Genomic DNA, 20,577 nt, shown 5'->3' with positions numbered 1-20,577 from the left:
CCTTTTACTGCCCAAACACAAAGAATTTTCTCGGCTCTCTCTCTCTCTCTTATGGCCAGGTGGAAAAGGCACACATCACTCTGTGTGTGTTTCACAGTCGTGGGACGATAAGTGAGGAAAGGAATATGTCTCCTGGTGGTAATGTCGCTTTTTTTTTTTCTTTTGAATGGAGGAGTATTCTCATTAATGGAAAATCCTACATAGAGTTCGTATGTCTACAAGCAAGAGATGTGATGGGGGTCTGAGGCCATTTGTGGCCTTCCCCTTTGCCCCCCAAGGATGCCCCGGATCTCCGTGGAGGGCAGGTGGAGACCACATCACTCTGCGCTGTGTTCATGTACATTGAGCTGGTGGTGGGAGCTCTAACTGAGGCAACAAATGTTTAAGGGCGAGTAAGTCCGAGTAGGTCTGGGTAAAGAGGTATAAGGAGTCTAGAGAGGCCATTTCCTCTGAGAGCGCTGAGGGAGAGAGGCCGGGCCTAGCGGGCGTGTGGAAAGCTCACCAGACGAGGTCTCGACGCCTCACGGTTCTTCCTGTGCGAGGGGTGGACGTGAGTTTCGTAGTGGAGAGGCCTTGTCTCGAAACGAGGTTGTAGGTTGGGCAGGCAGAGGGGGAGAGGGGAGAGAAGGCAGGGGGAGAGGCGGAGGGAGAGTGTGCCAGCCCTTACTCCCTGGGTCTGGTGGGCAGGAACTGAAGCGGAGCAGCCGAGAGCCCGTGCTGGGTGGTGTGGAGGGGCATTTCCTTGCAGTGCGTCCACTCACACTGAGTTGCCCTGGAAGTCCCAATCCGCAAACCCCAGGGGCTGAGTTTAGACTCTCAATCAAGTGTTTCTGACTTCGCTGCCTTTGCCGTCTGTGAAATGCGTAAGCACTGAGTGAAAGGAGGAATCCTAGTTTTTACGTAGGTTGGTAGAGCATAAGCCTATGGCCTTTGGCAGATGGCTTTTTACTATATATATAGATATATTGATATGTATATATCTAACTCTATATAATTTTTTTCTCGCTTTCTTCCAGGATGACTATGTGCCTGTCGTGCAGGCTGCTGTCTAGTTGAGTTGCTTTTCTGGTGAGAACAGCCAGCGCCATTAATTTTTTCCTGTCCCACGTGGGCTGCAGAACATGAGACCGACTTGATTGATCACCTTGCCGCTTCGAAACAGGAGCCTTCGGAGGCAGGTGGGTGAGCGGGTGGGTGGACCACTCCGGGGAGTTGGTGTGTTCGGGTCGTCGGCGGTGGCATTGCCCTTCAGTAGATGGGTGACCGTCGGGATCAGTTTGCGTGCGAGGGACTGGAAGGAGATAGATCGAGTGAAACCGGAAGGAGGGCAAGACTCTGCCTCGGGGGCACCACAGCCCCAGCTGTGCGATGGGCGACAGGTGCTCGCTTTAAAGCACGTGCCTGGGGGAGGAAGCAGGGTGGAATAGGGATCGGCGGTCACGTGCTGTAAGGAAGAGACCAAAGACCAAGTCTGTTTCATGGCGAAGGAGAAATTCTCCTTTTGTGTGTGTTCTGTTTATTGCCTTCAGTTCTTGAGAGGCTGTTGAAGGGAGGGCGTTGGGGTTATTCCGTGTGGCTTCCAAGGAAGAATGGGAGCCTTTCTGGCTCCCCCGGAGGGCGAAATGTATAAATGAAATGTGGCGCTTCTTGTGGGAGTGAATTTCTCCTTCTATCACCATTCAAGGCAGTGCTTTAAGGGAAATGCATGGTTTGGGACACCCTTGGCTTGGATGACCTGACCTCTGGGGCCCTTAGAAGGCCATCAGACAAAGATTCCATCACATTTCATAAATTTCCTTCCTTTCTCCAATAATAACTCTCGAGCAATATTTGGCCTTGCTGAAACCAGATATACCGCCTTGGACAGAATCTAGTTTCCTCTGGAAGTGGGGTCATATAGAATAGGCTTTTTTTTTTTTCCTTTAAGGAATGAGAAGATTAAAATTAATAGTTTCTGTGTAGCTGTGGTATACGAGAAAGAACACAGAACAGACCCCAAAATGGGATCCGAGCTCAAACATATTCTTGCTGTGATTTGGGGCAAAGGCTCAGTTTTTAAATTAATAAATGTAGCTAATGATCTTACATTTACAGGGTTCTTGCAAGCGTTGAATGAAATGATGTGTGTGCAGTGCCTAAGACAGGGCCTGGTACATAGTAGTGACTCAATAACTGGAAGATATTTCCTTGAGTCTCCCAGACAGCTAAAAATAGAATAGTCAGACTATTAAAAAATAGGAAATTACAGGCCAGTGTCCTCGACGAGTGTGATAGAAAAGTTCTCAGCAAAACACGAGCAAAGTAAATTCAACAGCTCATCAGAAGAATCACACACTGCGCTCAAGGGGGACTCACCCCTGGGATGCAAGGATGGTTCGACATTTGCAAATCAATAGGGATGACTCGTCACCTTCGTCACCTTCGTGGGAGGAGAGAGGAACATCACACGAGCTCCTTCTCAGACAGCGGGCCACGAGGCCGCTGAGTGCCTGCCCTTCGCTGAGGCGCGTGCGGGTCCTGGAGTCAGGACCCACGGAGGGCTGGGTGAATGGGCGAAGCTGCTCAGTGCCCATGCCTGGCTGTGGGCAGCTCAGACCAGAACAGGCTCTTCATTTCTGGGCCCGTTTGCCTCGGAGCAGTGTGTTCTGTGCGGACGCGTATGTTTTACGTCCGCCCTCCCAGGCTCGGGCTGTCTGTTGTGCCATTTTCTCTGGTCCAGTGTTTCTCAAGCTCCAGTGTGCAAAAGAATGTCCTGGGGGTCTTGCTAAAAGGCAGATACCGATTAAACATTCACGAAAGAGCGTGAGAGCCAAAGAGTGTTTCTCACAGGCCCCCTGGTGGAGCCGAAGCTGCCGGTGCGAGGACCTCGCCCTGAGTGGACAGGTTTTCGTCCTCGCGAATGCTGCTGTAGAAAGTCTCTGCAGCCATTGTTGGCTCGTTGATGACTTTGGAGTTCTGCCTGCCTCCCTGTTTCTGTCGGGATCCAGGGAGAATATTTCCTAATCGCTTTTTGCTAAGGTCCGTTATTTGCGAATGCTGGGTATCTCCTTTTCTCCCAAGGTGAGGCCTACGGCATTCTCTAAAGTCCACATTTGGGCTTCTTCTAGCAATGTGTATATATATATTTTTTTCTCAGAGTGGTGCTCACACTGCTGGTGGAGAAGCCCTAAGTATGAACCTGTTTTAGGAAAGAAATTCATCTTGTTAGAGGGAGTGGAGCTCCTTACAAGGCAGCTAATGTTCTGCTGCTTGCGGAATGATGGAGAGAGGCACCGGGATCCAGACTCCTCTATTTTTCATTCTCCGAATGCAGTCTATCTTCTGAATCACATGAGGCCACGTGAGGCAGGGAAGGAGAGCAATGGTCCTGGAAACAGAAACAGAGCCCTTATCTTCTCATAGAGAAGATATGATTGCTTGTGATTGATGGGGTGCAGGGCGGTAGGACGAGTCGCAGCACACAGCGGACTCGGCCTCATTCTGTGATGAAATCTTGGCGCGCCCCAGGGGTGACGCGCACCGTAAAAAGCTGCTGCATCACGAGAGTCTGCCTCAAAAATACTGCGTGAGCTGCTAGGAGGCTTGGTTTCTGTTTCCGGTCCTACCTCTGACTTACTCCGCCTTTCTCCAAACTCCTTAAATCTTCCGACTGGTTAGTAAGCCAAGTTAATCACACATGCTATTGATGTTTGCTTGTGAAATATCTTGAGATGTTTATTAGCTGAAGTAGTTTTGAATATTTGTGAAAACTCGCTTTTCCTCCTGAAGATAGGTCAGCTTTCACGGGCGAGATCAAACGACATAAATGAATAAAACCAACTAAACAAACAAAACAGGTGACCAGAGCATCCTTTGTAAGAAAAGAGTAGAAGAGAAGGCAAGTGTCCTTCCTTTTATTTTTCTGGATTTTTTTTTTAAAACTTTATTTTGAAATAATTTCAGGTTTATAGAAAAGTTGCAGGAATAGTGTAAAGAATTTGTATATAAATTTCAGCCAGACTGCCCAAATGTTAACATTTTATCATATTTGGTTTCTCTCTTCATATATCTATATCTATATCTGTATTTATATATCTGTTTTTTTCTTACCAAATCGAGAAGACAAGTTAAATGCCCCTTTATGCTTAAATACTTCAGTGAGTATTCTAAAGATGTTTTCTTACCTACAGTGCAGTTATCAAAATCAAGGAATTGAATGGATACTACTATTAAATCTATAGACTTTATTTAAATTTTGTCAATCGTCTTAATATATTCTCTATAACAATATAAAAAAAGAGTTTTCTTTGGTCCAGATCTAGACCAGGCTCCTGTGCTGTACATAGTTGTTCTGTTTCTTGTCTCCTTAACGTAGAGCATCAACTCGGTCTTTTTGTCTTTCATAGAGAAGGTAAATAAAGTCTTGACCCTAAGAGATTTCACAGAAGTTGAATGGACAAATATTAGTTTATTTTAACAAGCAACCGTAGAAGACAGCTAGAAAGTCTCAAGGCTGAATTCTGAGATCGAAATTGTTTTTTAAAGTTATAAAAATAAGACACAATTATTACAAAAATTAATGCAGAAATGAATCCAGTCAAAGTAATAGTCAGCTGTCCATTCTCACTTTCACTCGAACAAACATGGTTAAAGAGTTGTGTCTATTGTTTCAGATCTTTTTCTATGCTCATAAAACGCATACACTTATAACGTGTGTGTTTTAGCTAAAATGACATCATATGCACATATTGTTCTGTAACTTTGTCTTTAAAAAAAAAAAAAAATTAGCACGTCATGGCACCTTCTCTTGTCCGTCGCTCTGGGCTATGAGGGTGGCCTCTTGGCACTTCTGCCGGGGAAGCTGGAAGCTGAGCTCAGAGTCTTCCATCTTGCTTTTGGTGGTATCTTTGATGCACTGATGAGCTCGGAAGTGGCTTCGCACGCTGGGAGAGAACGTGACGTGTTCCCCGCTACTCGTTCCTGAACACAAAGAGAGTCTGGGGGAACAAACTCCCTCGTATTCTTAGCCTCGCTGTCCTTTCTGTCCTCAGATGCGTCTCTTAATTTATGGGTCTTTCGTGGAGAACTCCATTTAGCTGGCTGCGGTCCGGAAAGGCTGCGACTTGGATGATATCGTCTTATATTAAACATTATATATATAATGTTGACATTTCAAGGGATGAGATGAAATCGAAAAAAATGTTTAAAATGACACATTCGATTTGTTAAAATTTCTTGCACTACAGTGAGAGTCCATGATGACATGTGACGTGACATGGACTTTCTCTCTCTCTTTCTCTCTCTCTCTCTCTCTCTCTCTGTCTGTCTGTCTCTCTGTCTCTCTCTCTCTCTCTCTCTCTCATCTATACTTATATCTATACCTATATCTATATAGATATCTCTCTAGCTCGCTCTCCGTGCACATGCACACGCATTTTGTAGAAGTCTTTGGGATCACATATCCGGGCCCATCCCCATGGGTGCTGCTTTCTAACTGCTTACATATTCTTTTATCGCTGTCCCGGATTAGAAGTGCAGCTGTTCTCCGGTCTTAGACACACTCGCCTGACCTTGGAGTGACAGTGGGGGGTTTCCTGCAACTGTTTTTGCTGAGCTCTTTGAGAAAATCAGTCTTAAAGATTGGTTTAGTCTGGTTTTACTTTGGTTCTTGAGTGGATTTTCCCTGGCCTGTCTGACCTTGAACTTTATTCATTCTTTGCTTACCTTGACCTTATGGTGCCTTTAAGCCCAAGAGGGCAACTAGGTAGTGATGATCCGAAGTTATTTATGAGCTCGATGGCCGTGTCAGTGGCTTTCCCATTTCGCCTCTCTCCCTGCAGCCTTTGGCCGGAAAGCACTTTGGAACAGGGTCTGTTTTCCTATAACTGCCTCCTTGCACTTTAAGGGGAAAATCAGAGCAGTGATTGAGTCCTCAAACCCTTATGGCACTGCGGAGTAATAACATTTATCACACTTCTTGTTTAAGCCCTTTAGAGGGTGACATTTCACAGTGTAATTTCGCTTCACAGATTTTTCCCTTGTGAGTTTTAACTTTTGGGGTGGAATTCTCTCTTATGGCTTCACCTTTTCCCCTACTTTGTATATCTGTGAGAAGTTGCACAAATAAGGCTCCTCTCAGCATAGCAAATGGAATCAGGTCATGCTCCCAAGTGCCCTTCACCTCGAGATTCCTGATTGTTTCTTCCTTACGTGTCGTGAGCGGGCCCAAATTGACTCACCTCTCGCCGCCCTTTCCACTTTATGAAACAAGCCACTAATAGCACACGGCTCTCAAAATTCCCGGATGACCTGCATTTTGCTCTTTTTTATTACCCCTTAAGAAATGTCTCGGTAATTGAAATCCGGAGTCGCAGAGTTTTGTGATCCTGTCATTTAGCATTTTACTTCTGGTTGGCTTATTTATGCTGCGCCTTTAAATCCCAGAGCGATCGAAATCTGCCTGAGGGACTTACAGGACTGAAACTCAGAATATCGCCATTCACTCCAAGGCAAGAAGTTAAACAGAGGTCCTGGTGGCCATACTTGTCTGGGAGTCAGAAGGAGGAGAAGGGGAAGAGGTGAGACATCTCTGCCGAGATTTATACTGCGTGCTGTGTTTTATTTATTTATGCGGACATGGCTGTCTGTTTTTTTTCCCCCCTCTGTAGTCATTTATCGGTGAGTTCATCAGGATTTACTAGTGCATCGAGGACCCCCCACTGCTAATTTCCCTTTATTTCATGTATGTCTTTTACCTTAACTCATAAATCACCAGCGTTGCTACCTCCTTCGTCCTCCATCTGCATTTCACTGCAAATCCACCTCCTTCGGATCGATGGCGCAAGCCCTTCTTTCCCCAAGTCTTTGTTCTCTCTTCACAGATCGCGCTTTTCATTACTGACGGTTCAGTCACTTGATTTATCCCGACAGGTTCCCCGATGCCAAGCACCCGGGAGGGTCGCTTCAAGGCCTTCCCTGCTGTTTCCCTTGGCTCCCGGTGTCCGTGGATCTGGCACCTCAGACGTTTACTGCCGATTTTGTCTCCTCTTTTAGGTTTCTGTTTGCTTAGATCCAAACCACAGGTGGTAACTTAGGCAGCCCGTAGGCAATCTGGAATTTTCTGAAATGTGAGCTCTGTCGTGCTTGGTAGAGAGTGCTGGAAAGTTCCATCGCAAGCATCTTCACAGACAGGCTCTTTCTGGAATCGCTTTAAACAGGAGGATCTGCCCATGAGCATGATGCTAAGCTTCGTAAATCAAACGCCACCCACCTGATTCCCCTGCGAGCTTCCAGATGGGGAGAGTTGGATTATCAGTTTTCAAAGTGGATTATCTTTTAAAAAGAGGAACATACCTGTAAGAAACTCACATTAATTTTGGTTGGAAGGGAGTAGAATACTCCTTTTGCTATTTATTTTTTTGTCAGTAATATATTTGAGTGGTGCAAGCCACACACATAGAGACAGACACATATATATGTACAGCAGAGAGACATAGGAGAAAGAATAATTTTCCCTTTCGTGAATTCTCGTGGTGTTGGCGTTAAAATACTGAATGCTGCATTATCTCAAGACCTTCAGTTGCCCCAATTTGCATTAGTGACATCTATTTCTCATGCCAGACAAGAGAAAGCTGCAAAGAATTCTTTTTTGTGTGGTCCTTTTGGCTTTCCTTAAACAGTTCTATGATTCCACATGAAGGGAGGTTCTGTGGCTTATGTAGCCTTGTCTTTAAATTGAGTATAATCTAAGTATTTACCCATTATTTAAAATTATAATGCCATGAGAGCACTCATCATTCTCGACTCTGTTGCTTCACTCTGTAAAGCATGCGGGGATGGGGTCTTTCAGGGTTGTTCCAGTTGGGGGTCTACGAAGTGGATCCTGGCTCATCTCATGAGAGTGGATAAAAGACTTTCTGACTGCGGGTCAGGATGCCTATCAAAACCCCCTGCCCCCAATGCCCCATCCGTTGCTGAGGACGCACTGGTCATAAAGCTCATGATGTCTACTTCTCCTCTGTTCCTTCATCTGTAAATAAAGGAATTCAGTGAGTCTCCTGGTCAGTCCCAAAATCAAATTTAAAGTGGGCTTCTAATGCAGCCGGAGGAATCTGAATAGCTATGAGGAAGAATTTCCTGACTCCGAGGATGTCAAATTGCTTCAGCAGTTGTATAATCGCATTCTCGACAGACCTTAAAAAATATTTCAGTGTCTTTCGATACCTGAAAGCCGAGGAGAGAACCCTTGACTTCAGGTCTGTCCTAGCCTAGTTCCGTCGCAAGGGAGACCACAATGGATGATACTAGTGTGTAATTTCTGATCATTATACATGGATTTCGGCCCAATATCAGTGTGCTGTTGATTAAAAAATATTCCTGGAATCCTGAGAAATGAATCCAAGCTGATAGATAGGATGACTAAGTAAATAATAGCAAAGCAGAGACCAAATATGTCAAGAGAAAAAAAGCATGAATAAAGAAATCCTACCAAAGAATACATGTTTAGCATCAGAAGCAAATAATAAAAAATCAAATTTAGTTAAAAAGTCTATTTTTGAAAAGGCAAAAATTATAAAATAGAGAATAAATAGAATTAAAACCTCATCTTTGAACAAGAGACACCATGGGTCAGTTTCAATGGCACAAAGAGAAAAAATAGATTAATATTATTTTTTCTAAGACATCAGTAGATGAAGTTACTAGGGAAAGTGATCTTTATGTCCGAAAGGTCTACATACTTATCTGGCACCAGAGTTAAAAATAATTTAATATATATATATATATATATATATATATATATATATATATATATATGAATTACCAACAAGTAAAATGCAGTAGAAGGGACCACATTTGTCACTGGTCTCCAACATTAAGAATCATTTTTATAGACTCAACCAACCCTTACCAATTGGATTTGTGGAGTCTTGTAAAGAATTCAACTATCCTATGATAATAGTCCACACACTCTGAAATTAGGAGTATGCTACAGGTGTCGACTGAAAAATGCGTGGACGGATGGCTTTTAACAAGAATGGAAAACAAGGTTTAAAAATATAACAGGTTCTTAAGTGTCGAGCTGTGGTTCCTCCTCGAAGCGGCTTCTCACAGATTTTTGTTTGAAGCCGAGTGAGAAGTACCAATTCGCCATTTATACAAGGGGCGTAATTTATGTGCGCTGATTAAAATGATCAAGTACGCAGTGACAGACAGTTCTTTATATTCCAGGTAAGTGCTTCCTTCATGCTCCTCAGACACGAATTTCTGACACAATGTGGGAAAAGCTGAAGAAGTTAGTCTTCGGGGCATGTTTCATCCAGGGGGCGGCTCGAGATGGATTAATGGCAAATCACAATAAATCATTTATCAGATAATAAGTGTGATGATTGTTCTTATTTATCATCAGTATACGTTGCCTTGTTCTCCTGTCGTGCTTTCAATCAAGTCCTCCCCAAAGACTTGCTGGTTAAAATATAGAGCCAAAAGGTCATTCCAACAATTTTTACTCATAATGGCACACCGATTACCTCCTAATTGAAAAACGTAAACCAGGGGCTCCGTGAGTGACCCTTGCGTTTCTATCACAATGAGGAGGGTCGCTCTGTACCTCATTGATTCTGTTGTGGGGAGCAGTGCAATTTTCAGTAATGTTGATGTTCTCCTGAATTAATTGGAAATCACTTTTTTGTTTTGTTTTGTTTTCCATGGAGAAGGAAAAAAACCCACGTGCCCAAATTTGCTGAAAAGGTAGAGATATAAAATACCGCCCTCTCCTGCCCCGCTGGCGGCTAATCCATGGAAGCTTAATTGTAATTATCCCCCAAGTCCGGAGCCAGAGAAGAATACTGATCACCGCTACGTGTGTTTCCCTGGGCCAGACGGTGTATCGAGCCTGTTGCAAAGTTTCAAGTGAATTTATTTCTACCGGTGGCTGTAATGGATCATTGGTCACGGACATTTCTGGGCTTGGTGTGGTGGGAGAAAATAATTCGACTTCTTTGTGCAAATTTCCTTAAAAGTTTGCCGACGTAGTGCAAGACTGAAAATGCACTCAAGCACCCACATCCTTGTGTCAGAGACACCTCTGCTCCAGACACCTGTGGTTATTGTCCTGTGCTTTGCCTCTTCACCCAGAAACCCATACTGTGCTAGATAGCCTGGTAGGGTTTCCCAAACCTCTCTCTGGGGAGCAGTGATTACCATGACGAAGAAGTCTGTATACTTCTCTGTGTCTCTCCCTCTCTCCCCTCTGCTTTCTTTCTCCTTTCACTTGTTTTCGGGTATGAGCCCAAGGTCATAGCTCAGACAGGCCCCTTTCCTGATGCTCCATTTCCCACTGATGGGCATCTCATCACAGCTCACAGCCTCTTCTGAGTGTGCTGCTCCTGCATGGCTCTATGAACCTTGCCTAACCTGCATATCGATTACTTCCAGGTCAGTCTGTTTCTCCTGTATGATCCGGGGATTTTTCACGCATCTGGGTTGGATCACCCTCTTTCCGTAGTTGCTCAGCGTCCTTCACAGCTCCCTTCCACAGGGCTCCAACTGATACACCGGGTCGTATCCTTCTAGACCCACTGCTCTGTCCTTGTCACCTTGGTTCCAGGCCCCCTGGCCCATGTAGTCACATCTCTGCACAGCTGTCTGTCTCTCTTATGTGGCTCTTATTCCCAGTCTTGTCCTTGTGCTTGGACATGATTCGTTTCCCTCTTTTCTAATGCCGCACAGGGGAGAGCTGGATTCACTTCCACACCTCAGCTCAGTTAGTGTAAGAGCCTGATCCTTCTGCTTTACCTCCGAGTGGAATTTAGACAATATCAGTGTCAACCTCGATAGTAGAGTCCACTTTCTCATTCTCGATAACCTCGTTAAGTGGGCTTGCTTTCCCAAAGAGGCTCGATAGTGATCTGTGATTTTATCAGTTCATTGTGAAGTTGGCCTGCTCCATCTAGGAAATAGAATTTTCAGTGAACTGGGTAGTTGTGGTGTATTCTTAAAGAGTGCCATGTAGATCTTTCTTTGAGAGCTCTTTTGGTCCAGTTACAGATTGAGATTCAGGTACTCTAACTCTGTGTGCAAGGCAAGCAGTTCTTCTGGTGATCAAATATTTTGAACCCCCAAATTAGGACACATGGTTGAGCAAGAGGACAGAATATTTGAAATCCTGAAAAATCTAGACTTTTGTATTAGTTTTCTATTGCCGTGTAACAAATTACCCTCAGACTTAGGTGGCTTAAAACAACAAACATTTATTATCTTATGCAAATTTGTGGGTCAGAAATTTGGGAGCAGTTTAGCTGGGTGACACTGGCTCCGAGTCCCTCATGGGGTTGTAGTCAAGATGTTGGCTAAGACTACGGTTATCCTAAGACTTGGTATGATGCTCCTGGTAGGACTCAGTGACGTGGCTGTAGGCGGGACTCTTCCTCGTGACGTGGATTCCACGGGGCGTGTTCTCACACTATGCCAGCCGGCTTTCCCCAGAGCAAGTGATCCAAAACAGCAAGGTAGACGCTGTGATACCCTCCATTATTTCCACACTATCCAATTTGGTTACATAAGCCAGCCCTCTTTATTGAGGGAGAGGACCGCCCAAAGGCAGGAATGCCAGGAGGCAGGGATGCTTGGGGACTCACCTCGGAGGGTGTCTACCACGAATGCGTAGACTCGTGCTACCCTCATTATCCTTCCAGCCGTGCTTGTGGGTTGTGCCTTGATCAGCTCAGCTGCATGAGACACTGGGGAACATTATGTCCTTCGAGCCCTCGAATCAGAAAACAAAGGACTCCAGCAATCGTTATGGTTAAAACAAACTGGAAGTTTAATTCATTCCCTCCTTTGTTCTGTCTTCCACCGACCTTGCTGTTTCCCAGTGTGCGTTTCTCAGAGCACTAGTCCTGTGAAGTGCTCTGCCAAAGATTACTTTGAAGTCAAACTCAGATTCACAATTTTCACGGCCCGATGGATAACTCTGAGGATTCTTGCAACAGAGATGCCTCTTTCACTTTGTTTAACCCAGCGTTTCTCAAGTTTATTTTTTCACAGATTTTTAAAAAAAATTCGTCATGCCTAAAAAGAACCTCCAAACCTAGTGTTCTTTAAAATATACATTTTGAAATATTGGTCTGTTTAGACATCCATAATCAGTAGTATTCCAGCACAGATTTGAGATGGTTGTGATATAAAAGTAGCACATTGAAACCTGCCTGGAATCAGACGGTTGAGTAAGCTCACTAGACTGAAGCCCTTGAAGGGGAATCTTATAATAACTATAATACCTGACTCAATACCTAAAGCTGTTTGTTTGCTGGGAACCCTCAATCGACCATCTCCTTTGCTGCTCTAAGAGCATGCTCTCTGATGTTTCTTTACCCCTGTATGAAATCTCTATTGAAAACTGGCTCTCAAAGTCTTTCAAAGAGTGTTAACCTTCTTCCCCCAAGGAGGAGGAAATTTTCTTCACCTACGTACAAACTCCAAGAAGCATTGCACTGCTGAGATTAAGCATCTCTTAGCCAGTGTATTTTATGGCTGAATTGTTTGTCTTGGTATGTAAGCCTCTGGGGCATAACCATTTCTTCTTATGAGTCTGGTATAGCACTCAGCACGCTGTCAGCACTCAACCCAAAATAAATCATCATAATAATAGTCATAAACATAAATCAAGGGAACACAATTCAACTTATTTATATCCTTACAGGAGAGGCACAATAGAAACAGTGTGGTTATTTTCCATCATATTATCCTATATCATTTCCAAGAAAAATGTCACATTGTCCACTAGTTTGTAACCAGGTAATGAACGATTCTGGAATAACCTGCAAATTCCATAGGGTCAGAGTTAAATGGTGTAAGGCTAGAAGCTCATGTTTCCTAAGTTTCTATAATTAAAAACGGAATTTCTAGGGCTTATTAAGGTGATATTTAACATATAATTATCTTGACATTTTAAAAAGGAGAAGTGTTTAAGACAAATTATGTAGTAATATTTAATCACAAAAATCTACTTCTGCTCATTTCTTCAAAGGTCTGCTCTCTGATTTCCAAGGTGAAGGCTCAAAGCTTAATAAAGATTGTAATCTAATTTTTAATCTAATGGATAGTAGTGGATTAGTTAGTGGGTCATCCCTCCCCTATAATATGCGGAGTGTCTTTACCACTCTGAAATTCAGAGCATTCTTAGAGTTAGGCTCATCATTCCACATGACTGAATATCAAAGTATAGTAGCCATGTTTTCCACTTTTTATTAAACTTGGGGAATTTGGAAAACATATCTACACATGCACCTACATCTACCTGTGTTAATCACCCTTGCCCCCCTCATATGTGTGAAAATAATAATTCCAAATATATCTCCCATAAGGCAAACCACTTGAACGTTTCGATAGACTTCTTTCCAAGCTTTTTCCTAAGCGTATACTCTAAGGAATACTCAAGTAACACATGGCTGGTATTTTCCTTTTCTTGTTTTTTATTAAGATATTTCAGACAGAGCTAAAGTTCTCCTCAACCACTGACTGAATCTCACTTTCTGCCTTGTGAGTGGCGCTCCGTTTTTGATGATTTTCCCAATCACGGGTCTGGTTTACATTCTTTCACGTGATTATTTTTTGTACGTATATTTGTATGTATATCTATGAAATGTACAGTATTTTGTAACATGAAAAGTATTATATATACATTATATTTTATGTAATTTTATACAAATTACTTTAAAAACAAAACTATCTCTGGTGATGCATCCCCCCCATATACCCATGCTCTAGTTTATTCATTTTATCTACTATATAATATTTCACCTCTTGAATACACAACATTTAAAAAACAATTCTATGATTTTTATTGCAGTGAACATCTTTGCATACACCTCAGTGTTATTTATTTATTTTTGATGAGTAGCTATCCAAGAGTCTAAAAGGTGGATCATAGGTATAAACATTTTTTAACAGGTGGTGCAAAGTAAATGTTCTGATTTACACAGCCAATACTAGTGAATAGATCTCTCTCTCTAGATACCTTGCCAATGCATGGTCTTTTCAGATGTTAACATTTCTTCCTGTCTGGCTGGTCAAAATACAATTACTGACTTGCATTTCTCTGGATGTTCATGAGGGTGAACTTATTGTCATGTTTCTTGGCGATGTGTATTCTCTCTTTAATGAATTGCCTATTTCTATTTTTTGTTTATTTTCTTATTGGATGGTCTTTCTATTATTAATTTATAGAAGTTCTTCCTATATTCTGGATATAAACATTTTGTCTTTCATGTTTGTTTCAAATATCTTTCACAATCTGCCTCCTTGTCTTTGAACTTTGTTATGTGTCTTGTTTAAAAGTAGGTTAAAAATTTCAGGTAATGAAATTTGTATTTTCTTTTATGGTTTTCACTTTTTTTAATTTTAGAAAGACAGGTTTGATTTTCTTTTTTTCTCTGGTTACAATGAGTTCACTGTAATTCTGGATCTTGGCTTGATCAGATGTGAAGTCAATGTAGAGTCGAAACTTAGTCAATAACTCGTCCTAATGGACTTAATCAATAGCGAATCACAGAAAATATCTAATATGTGTACCCATTTTAACAAAGTGAAGGTACCATTTTCTTTTTTCATCAATGATTTTATGCCCGAGCTTATTATATTTAGCAGCTGGATTCCTCTCCTTTGATTTTCAACATCTTCTAATTAGACATTTGGCAATCTTCATTGAACGGCTTTCTCGTTCTGTCACTAAAATTTTAACAGCAGTTAATGAAACAAGAGAAAACTGGGTCCACCAAGAGATACTCTGAATGCAAGGGAAAATGAGTTTCAGAAATGGAGCCAACATGGTTATGTCACATGCAAAAATTCTCTGACTTTCCTGCTTTACGTACCCTTGGCTCCTCTGTTTTTACAATAGATTTCCTATGTCCAAAATACCTTTCAGCACGTTCATCTTTGCATTATTGGCTTAGGTTCAGAGTAAGATATCAAGTAGTTAGAGAATTAAAGGATGAGGTCTGGGGCGACTGCAGGTCCTTTTCAGCAATGGCGATGGAACACAGAATCTTAGTAAGACAGACAGACTCCTGGCTGTACCATGGGGCCAGCCTCCAGATTTGTTACACATGCTAATTTAAAAACATGTGATTGATAGTTTCAGACTTATTTTAGATATCATCGGATTGACAGGGTGACATCGAAAACATCTTTTTCAAAGAAAATTTAAAAGTAATTTATATGGCTAATGTGCTATAGGATATTCTTAATTAATGAAAAGCTTTCATGTTTCATATTGCTTAATCCTCACAAACCAGTTAGATATTATTTTTTAATAACAGCTTTATTGAGATCGATAAATCTCATACAAATACCATGCAATTCACCTATTTGAAGTGCTCGGTTCAATGGTTTTTAGTATATTCATGGAGTAGTGAAATACTCAGCACACTCAATTTTAGAATATTTTTATCCTCCCTTCGAAAATCTCCATGCCTGTTAGCAGCCACTTCACTATCCCACCCCCAAGCCCTAGGCAACCCTTATTCTACTTTCTGCCTATATAGATTTACTTTTTCTGAACATTTCATATAAATGCAACTATTCAGTATGTGGTCTTTTGTGACTGGCTTCTTTTATTAGGATATTGTTTTCAAGGTTCTTCCATATGGCAGCATGTATCAATACTTTGTAATTCATTAATGTCAAATAATATTCCATTGTATGGATATATCACTCTTTGGTCATCTATTCATCAGCTGATGAAAATTTGGATGGTCTCCACTCCAATATGTATTATTACCCTCATTTGATGGGTGGGGAAACAGTCTCAGAGAGGTAGAGCAGTCAGTCTGTCCATGGTCACACAGCTAGTCAATGTCAGAATGACAGATGTTAAATCCGTGGCACATTTTCTCTTTTAAGAATGTCTCTTTGCATATTTTTTTACTGTCTCCTTGCTTCCTCTTAAAATTAAGGGCACCTCAATATTTATGCTTAGAAATATTGCTATTAACTTGATTCCTTTGATGCTATGCCATTTAATTCAACTCCCCTGAGTAGGGACCAAGTTCATAGTCGCCAAGTGTAAAGAGATTTATGCACATCTAAAGTCCCAACACAGACATTCTTCAGGTACATTTCAGAGCAGTGTGAAAGCTCCAGGAATCACAACCTTCCAGACTCTTAAGGAGGACTAGAGTTCAGACCCTAACTAGGAGTAGCTATTGCATATTCATTAGTCCATGACCTGTTTGAGAAAAGCAATAACCTTTTAGATTATATAAGACCCTAAGTATTGTGGGAAGCTGTATGTTCATTTGGTTCTCTTACCCATCATATAAGGAGCACCTATGGTGTACTAGGCTCTGTTTCAATAACTAACGGCACAAGACAGTGAGCAAAACAGACCAAGTGTATTTTTTTCTAGTGGAGCTTCTATCTGATAAGGGAAGATAATTAAAAAAAATAAATTATATAGTATGTTTTATGGCGATAAATACTATAGAGAAAAAACGTGAAAGGGGTACAGGGCATCTATGCGAGAGAGAGAGAGAGAGAGAGAGAGAGAGAGAGAGAGAGAGAGAGAGAGAGAGAGAGTGTGTGTGTGTGTGTGTGTGTGTGTGTGTGTGTGGTGGATTGTTGCAGTTTTAAATGGGTAGTAATGGGAGGTCTCAGTGAGAAAGGAATATTTGCATATAGACCTGAAGGAGGTGAGGGAATGAGCCATAGGCTATTTGGGAAAAATAAATGTGAACCCCTAAGTGGAAGTTTGCCTAGTGTGTGAAAAGAGAAATTCTCTCTTCGATCTCCATTACGTGAGATTTTTTTTTTTTTTTAAACTATGGAGAGCCATAGCAGAAATTTGATCAAGGAAATCATTTGGTCGAGTTTCCTTAGTTCGGGTCCTATAAATGCGCAACAGATACAAAAGCACTTCCATTATGAATGATCTACCTGGTATCAAGGAATTCAATTTCGTTTGGCTAATTACGTTGACTCACTTATATGCCGATTTAAGTTGTAAATGAATTGCTTTTCCATTTCTCTCCGTATTTCTGTAAAGAGGGCAGAATTAAGAAATTTTTTCTTAATTCTGTTAGAGATCTTTAACATAGGCTAGAATCGCACCTGGATAGTTTAGGAGATGCTTTTCCTGAAGGCGGATCAATCTCTCAGGGCTCATTACTGCCCAGAGGTTCTTTGCAATAGGCAGAGCCTCTCCAGGTGATCCCAAATCCTCTCTGTTAACCAGGAGAAGGTTCTGTGGCACTGTCACCCTTTCAGTTTCCCCTGCATCCGATGCAGAGAAGAGACTGGGGCATCACGGACCTCAGGGGGAGTGGGAGAACCGTTCTCCATCATTTAGACCGTGAGCAGCATCGTTAGGGCAATGCCGAAGGAAACGAGTCCTGAGGGGTTGCTCTGTGATTCCTGTGACCACATTTGCCGCAGACTCTATTTTCTAAAATGCCTCACTAGTTTCTTTCAAGGGAGGTTGTTATCTGCTGCGCCAAACAACATGCTCTGTAGCCAGGTCACCTGGGGAGAGGACACGTTATGGGGCTTCTGAACCAGGCTGCTGATGAGAGCAACGGCATGGCAACCAAGGGCCTTTACGAGCTCTTCACATGTTAGGTTTCGTTTGGAGCCCAGTCCTGGCCCCATGGAGCCCAGTGTTTATGTTTTATTAAATAAGCGCCCCACACCAGAACATGGATGCTGCAAAGCTTTCCAGAGGGAGGCTGGGGAAGGTGAATCAGAACAGTAGTGCAAAGGGGCTTGGAATCGAGGAGCTACCCCCGTCCTCTCATCACTGAGCTCGCGCTCTCACATTGTGTCCACCTGCTTTAAGGCCTTGTCCTGTGGCCGCCTCGAGGACAAGTCCTCGATACTTCTCAGTACTGAGAAGTGTTGGCAGTGGTGTCGGTAGGGGGCGGGATAGGGAGATAGCACAGGAAACCTGTGATTCAACAGGAAAAAGTGACCCCATGCCTATAGAGACACACCCCACTTTATGCAAGAGATGATTTTTTTTTTCATTTATTAAGGCATTCCTGGTGAGCCCTTATTAAAGGAACCCAAGGGCAAATTATTTTTAAAAGAGAGTTTTTTTCCTAATTATTGTCATACTAACCTGTTAACTCTATTTTGTAAAATTGGACTTTCATAGTACAGATTGCATGAAAGCAGAACACAACAGTAAGACATCTCATTAGATGTCACTTGAGCTCAGCTTAGGGGTGTGAAAAGGACCTGGCGTTAGATACCAGAGAGATAGGTCGGAATCTTGCGTCCGCCATTTGCAAGCTCTGTGACTGTGGCTGAACCACCTCACTTCTGAGTCGTCAGTTGGTTTATGTGGCGAGATGGAGGCGATGGCCCTTCTCACACTGGGAAAGTGATGTGTGATGTGGCGTGAAGTCTCTGGCGTATGACGGAATCTCAACAAATGTCAGTCCATCTTGTTCCTTTGGTGTGCTAATGCCAAATTGAGAGCATCATCTTGGCGTACCGGACAGTTGTCCAGTTATGGTGAAGAAACAGTCCTTCCTCAAGTTATTTTTTAGTGCTTTCCTTGGACTCTGATGACTCATCCTCAAGTCTGAAGTCACCTGTGATCATTTTCTGACTCTGGTTCCTCCAGTGGCCTCAGACACTTCCTTTCCTTGGGCCCCGCTCATCTCTTAGTGCCTTAGAAGTGACGCCACATTAAAGCTATCACATTTACTAATATGTCGACCTGTTGTTTTGGGTTCTGGGGTTCCTCTGAGTGTCCAAATTCAACATTTCATACTGCGCCAGTTCCGTCATATTTTGTAAAAAGCTTCAGATAACCAGTAGGTTTTATAGAGGCTGGCAAATAGGAGAAAAGAAAATCTTCCCCTAAGTTTATGTGTTCACTCTATCCATTTTCCCATAGACCAAATGAGAATGCCATAATTCTAAGGCATTGGAGTTGACAATGCCAATGGAACTCCAGCAATGACAGACAACGTAATAAAACACAGGGAACTCTCCCAGATACTACAAAACAGCAGGGTGTTTGTCACTGTGACACTCTTCGAGGTTGGGTACGTGGTGCTGCTCGGTCCCTCCCTGTAGAGAAGCTGTGTCCGTTTGCTGTCGTGTATCTGGACCGTTTCCTTACATGCAGGATGAGTTGCTTATAGAGAGATGGTTATTTATTTAAGATACTGGCGTTTCTGAGTTTTCTCATAAAGTAGTCTCACTTGTGGGAAGCGTAAGGGGAGGCAGCGGCTTTCAGTAATTGCCAAGTGACGGTGTTCCCCTAGGAGCCGTTTGGCCACCGGCGTTGGGTCTGTGGCCCTCTGTGGAACGTGTCTGAGCGCTAAACGTTTGAGAACGCACTGTGTTTATGTTTCTTGACAGGGCAAACGGCAGCATCGTTCTTTCATTTTGTCGCGGGGGCTGCAGTGATCTAGCAGGTGGAGTCCCCACGGCGCTTGCTTTCGTATTTTCTAGTATTATTTCTTCACTGGTCAGTATAACCAGAGTGCCCTATTTCTCAGTATTTGTGTAAAGGGCTCTAGAGGACTAATTCCTCCTGCTCTAATAATCCTCTAACTTCATTTCGTGCCCAGTGACTGATTTCCGTACTACCAGAACTCGGGTCCCCAGCTTGGTGGTGTTCTTCCAGAGAGTTACCTGGGAAGGTTAAACACGAACTCCAGTAACATCACGAACACTGCTGTGTGATTGTTCCGCTGAGTTCTGGGACTTCCCTTTGGAAATTCCCTTCAGAGGCAAAACACTAGTCACACAGAAAATAGGGTGCTGGTACCAGGGACTTTAAGGTCTACGAACAGCGGTATTAACCTCTTTGAATCTCGCATGCACCGTTTGCAGGCTCTGTGACTGTGCATAGACCGCGTCTGAGCCGTCAGTTGGTTGATGTGGCGAGATGGAGGTCGTGGTTCCTCCTACACTGGGAAAATGATGCGATGATGTAAAGTCGGGCATATGATGGGATCTAAGAGCAGCAGACGTAACCTCTTCGAAAATCGGCACTGTTTAATATGTCAGCTGTTGTTTGCAGAAAAAAAATCAGCCTTGGTGGGTGTGGTCCGAGATGGCGGCGTGGGAAGGTCCCGAAGTTGCCACCTCTCGAGACACACCAGCTCTCAGGCTGCACGTGGAACCGGTCCTGCTGAAAAAGAAGCGAAAACCAGCTGAACGGCTCCTCCACAGCGAAGGGAAGAGGGGCCACGTTGAGATGGGAGAGGCGGAGACGTGGTCTTGCCAAAAGCCCCCACGCCCGGCTTGGTGGCCTACAATCCAGAAGGATCTCGCAAGTCTGGAGCTCCTCCCTGAGGAGAGAGGGGTTCGCGCCCCACATCGGGCACCGCAGACCAGGGACCTGAACCAGAGGGACGAGGCCCTGAACTGCCTGGCTGTGAAAACCAACGGGGCCGTAGGGATCTGAGACACTCCCGTGAAAGGGGTTGCGTGCGGACGTACTCGTTCTGGGGCCAAGACCAAAGCATGGTTTGAAAAGTGCTCAGACTGCATGCGAAGGAGTTTATTTGCTAATCTTAAAGTATCTGCTGGAGTGGCAGGGAACGGCTGGAACTCTCTCCCGGGACCGGACGGAGGCCC

The 20,577-nt window shown here is 43.2% G+C and overlaps 1 long non-coding RNA gene across 2 annotated transcripts in view; it reads left to right on the top strand.

Moving 5' to 3' along the window:
• Window positions 1-20,577, top strand: part of LOC107514617 — a 235,651-nt gene that overhangs the window by 111,218 nt on the left and 103,856 nt on the right. For both annotated transcript variants that reach the window (XR_004955015.1, XR_004955014.1), the window contains exon 7: window positions 1,017-1,178. This is a non-coding gene — a long non-coding RNA (uncharacterized LOC107514617). The remainder of the gene's footprint in view (window positions 1-1,016; window positions 1,179-20,577) is intronic.

This window comes from Rousettus aegyptiacus, unplaced genomic scaffold, assembly GCF_014176215.1.
Source record: "Rousettus aegyptiacus isolate mRouAeg1 unplaced genomic scaffold, mRouAeg1.p scaffold_m13_p_16, whole genome shotgun sequence".
Lineage (NCBI taxonomy): Eukaryota > Metazoa > Chordata > Mammalia > Chiroptera > Pteropodidae > Rousettus > Rousettus aegyptiacus.
Note: the sequence above shows the minus strand (reverse complement) of the source record. Positions and strands in the feature narration are given on the sequence as shown.